General features: G+C 29.2%; 1 non-coding gene across 1 annotated transcript; it reads left to right on the top strand.

Moving 5' to 3' along the window:
* Positions 1–3,786: 3,786 nt before the first annotated feature.
* LOC130826349 (U6atac minor spliceosomal RNA) lies at positions 3,787–3,921 on the top strand. The gene has a single exon (XR_009047067.1). It is a non-coding gene; the product is annotated as a U6atac minor spliceosomal RNA (small nuclear RNA).
* The last annotated feature ends 805 nt before the right edge of the window (positions 3,922–4,726 follow it).

The following is a 4,726-nucleotide window of genomic DNA, read 5'->3' as shown; positions in this document are numbered from 1 at the left end:
CCGCAATACTACAAAATTATAATACGCCATCAATAAATTCTGACGATTCAATGCTTCCATACATCCAGGAACGATCTTTTGTCATCCCAAGTGTGATTAATTAATTCAAAATAAAAATAATATACAACTTTTAACATATATACTTAACGAACTCTAATTAACCACAAAATTAAGTAATAATCATTCATTTAACCCTAATTTACAATATTAATAATAAATCATCATAATATATAAATTGTTCAAAAAATATGTATATTCTAATAAGAAAATTGTTTTAACACAAATTAACCCTAATAATAATAAATTTAACCATAAACAACCCTAATTAAACCTAATTTACAAACTATAAAAAAATTATGATAAATTTAAAACTTAAAAACCACAACTACATACACATTCATAAATAAAATGAAGAAATAACTTAAAAATATAACAAAACATGAAATGTATGATAAATTTAAAAATTAAAAACAACAACTACATACACATTGATAAATTATGATAAATTTAAACCTAATTTACAAAATCAAAATGAAAATTATACCTTGAATTTTCGTGGGTTTTGGGTTGTGTATTACCTATAAAATGAAAAAGAAAAATAAAATTCATATAAAATAAACTAAGCCCTAAAACACAATTAATGAAGCTTGAACAATAATGGGTTTGAGAACTAAGCTTTAAAAAAATTATATCTTGAAGAAGAGCAAGAACTAAGCCCAAATTTCGTAGGTTTTGTATGTAAGCAGCAGATGAAGAAGAAGAGCAAGAATAAGTTGATGAAGAAGAGCAAGAACTAAGAAGATTCACTAGTGGAAAAAACCTTATTTGCTGCCCTTTTGTGGCCATAATATGCTGCGGTTTTGGCCCGCAACAATAGTGATAGCAGCAAATGACCTATTTTAAATGCTGCGGTTTAAAACCGTAGCAAAAAAAGGCTATTTGCTGCGGTCTTCTTAAAAAACCGCAGCAAATAGTGTATGACTATTTGCTGCGATTTTGAAGAAGCCCGCAGCAAATAATAGCCTTTTGTTTTTTTTGTTTTTTTTTATTTTGCTTTTTTCGTTTAATAGTATTAAATAATCCAATAATGTACAATGTAATAAACAATGATTAATCCAATGATAATCACCAATTAACACCAATAATCACCAATAAGATCTTTGTAAATTCTCGATCGTATATATAATATAATAATATGTACATATACAAATTAAAGTCCTAATAAATCAAAAGGTGCTTAAACTTGACACAATTACTTTTAAACTTACTCTAGTCATAAAAATAATGAATACTTGACTCCAAATGAGTGCCACACATCAAAAGCTCTCGGTTTTTGAGATTTAATCCTACATGTTTCATATAGAAAGCAGCTTGCGAAAGTGAATAGTGGATTCGAGTTGAGAATTTTTGTCCTTCGAATAAACATCGACATGGCAAACTGTCAATCTGCAAATCCAACGAAACACAAATAAGCATTAAACTCATCCAAAAACATAATTAATTAACATCCTAGATGTACATTAGAATACCAACTTAATCCTAAAAATAGAAAATGAATAATACATTATCAACAATCAATCACCAAGGAACTTGATCATTCACAAACATCGCGTTCAATCTTAAATCTTTATAAACATAAAAATAATGACACAAAAGCAACAAACCTTTTGAACCTGATTGAAGCTAAAAGAATTATTCATTAGCTAAAAGATATCTTATTGTATTATATAAGTAATGTATATAAATCTCATTTCATTCTGAGGTTCTTTAAATCTCTTCAGTTTCTTAGCCGATTTTTGATAAGCAAAAGCCACTATCCTACTTCCAAATTTCTACTTCATACAGATAATAAAGCAAACCGGGTTTAATACCAGCAAAAATTATCATCACCAAATAAAGATTGATAATTAATTACATGATTATAATCTTACATGATGTCGTTTATAAGAACAACTACCCATTGAACCATTGATACCACATACATAAGTAATTATTCACATTCAAATATACAACTACATATATATATAAGTAAATTATTCATATTCAATCTACCCTAAAAATCCTAATTAATTAAAATTATTCACATTCAAATATTCAAGTACATACATAAGTAAATTATTCAGATTCAAATATAAAATACATACCTTGGTAATGAGATATGATGATTTTGTTTCTACAATAAGATTATGTAACCTACAATGAAAAACAAAATCAAAATTAGTATAGAAAAAGACTAAATACTTATTAAAACACAATGACTTGAAAAAGAACAAGACTAGCCCTAATTTCGTGGCTTTTGAAGGAAAAGCAATAATGGTGCGTTGAAGAGCATAAACAAAGATGGAGAAGGAAATTCGTGCAATGGGTGGTTATTGAAGCAACAAATTTCAACAACACAGGAACTTGAAAAACTTAAACAAAGTCGTGGGGTTTGAAAGATGATGAACGAAATGTAGAGAAAACACAGTAGAGTAATATGATTTGAAAAACGTAAAGAACTTAAAGAGATTTTTCGTGGGTTTTTGAAGAGCTTGAAGAAGAAGACAGTAGTCGTCGTGGGTTTTTGAAGAAAGTTATTTTAGGGTTTTAAGAAATTGAACGTCAAAATGTGTTTTTTATATTTTTTGAACTGACTATTTGCTGCGGGCTTCTTAAAAAACCGCAACAAATAAGCATTATTAAACGAAAAAAAATGAATATTTGCTGCGGTTTTAGAAAGCCCGCAGCAAATAATAAATTTTGTTTTTCTTTTTTTTTCGTTTAATAAGCACTTATTTGCTGCGAGCTTAATAAAACCGCAGCAAATAATGCTTATTTGCTGCGGGCATCAGGTAGCCCGCAGCATTTGTACTATATATTTTTTTTCTTTTTATTTTTGCTATTAAATGCTGCGTCTAAGAAAAACCGCAGCAAATGACACGCTTCAAATGACGTTTTTTCCACTAGTGATTGTAGCTTTAATAAATAGTCGTGCGTTTGAAGGTTTGAAGAAGACAGTAGGTTTAATGAAACGAAAGAAAGGTTTTGCATTGTAACGTTAAAAGGCGCGAAAGGGTTAAATGTTGTGGGCAACCTTAATACTGCAACATTTGATGTGTCCAAATGGTTATATGCCGCGGGCACCATAAAAACCGTAGCATTTGTTGTCTATTTTTTTTCCTAATTCTTTTTCCTATTTATAGCTGCGCATATAAAAAATCGCAGCAAATGATTAGCAGCAGATAAGTTTTTTTCCACTAGTGTTGGGGCTCCCATGATTGTGAGGTCCTGTGCTATAGTACAGGGTGCACAGCTTATGTACCGAGCCTGTACTTATCAACTTCCAGTCACAAATCGAGATCCTACATAATTTAATCGTACATACTAGGATAAGCACACATTTATTCTATCTTAAATCACAAACCACTTTACACACATCGTCACAAGACATCCTATAACAATCACAAAGTCATCCCTTACGTTTCATACAATCACATTATTCAATAAAACTTTAGATTTGCGAATCTGTCTAAAACAATATATTAGGATTGACAAACTGAAATTTCGAGTTCATCGTTGCATTTAGAAGGTATTAAAGCCCCGTAATACCAAGTTTCATAATAATTAAATTACCCTAGGTATTTTTAACCTATTTTAAGGTCAAAAAGAATCCGAAAAATCATTTTTTCAACCAATTTAAAAACCCTATAGAATATTACCAATTTACTAAAAAAAACGTACAATATTAACATTATTATTATCCTATCCAAATTTTTTATAATTATGACAATCAACATCCTTTTAATTGTGTTTGTAGAAAGGAGAGATGGTTGGCATCTCCCCTGAAAGGGACGGGAATAGCTTTCGGGCTTTTCTTGTAACCTATACACATCCGGTTAAGGCTACCCACATTTGGTGGATCTCTAACATCCTTTTAATTTTAATTGTTTCAGTTTTATCATTTTATAATCACAATAAAATTTTAACCAAAACTACACACTTTCACAATACAATTTTCAAAATTTAGCACATATATCTATATCGAAAATTACTTTTCACTTAATTTGAAAATGTATGTACAAAATTCTATGCTTATATTATAATATACATACATCATTGAATTCTTCTAACCATTCTTACAACAAATAGTCATATTAATATGCTCACAATTTCAATTATCTAATTCTCATAAGAATTTCTATATCACATTAATATTATAAAACTATAACACACAATATCACATATTTAATAAAATTTTCAAATTTATAAGGGTTTATAATTTGATAGTTAAACAAAAAAGTCATGCCTTTTACAAAAATAATCATAGTTTAAAGAGTATACTTATAAATCAATTCGCAAAATGGAGGAAATACCAAGGTTTGGAGGAGGGTGGTGGTAGGTGTGTAGAGGCTGGGCCATGGAGGAGGAGATTTTTTTCCTTGTTTTGCTAGAATGCAATTTCCATAATTAGGATATTAGTAATTGTATGCAATCTTTCCAAATTCTACACAAATGGAGTTACAAAACTACCCTAAACCACTCCTCCTAACTGACCCCTCTTCAATTACCTCTAATTATTATTTTTTATTTATTTATTCATAAGTTTGTTTAGGTTGGGCTAAGTGTTTGATTGAGTAGAAGAAATTAATTAAAGCCTCTAGCCTAACTTTCATGTAAATGGGCACACTAAAAAAACTTGTACTAATTTCAAAAATACTTCTTTCTGTCAATATTTTTAAAAAAATAT

Source organism: Amaranthus tricolor, chromosome 10 (assembly GCF_026212465.1).
Source record: "Amaranthus tricolor cultivar Red isolate AtriRed21 chromosome 10, ASM2621246v1, whole genome shotgun sequence".
Lineage (NCBI taxonomy): Eukaryota > Viridiplantae > Streptophyta > Magnoliopsida > Caryophyllales > Amaranthaceae > Amaranthus > Amaranthus tricolor.
This window is presented reverse-complemented; position numbering and strand designations above follow the sequence as displayed.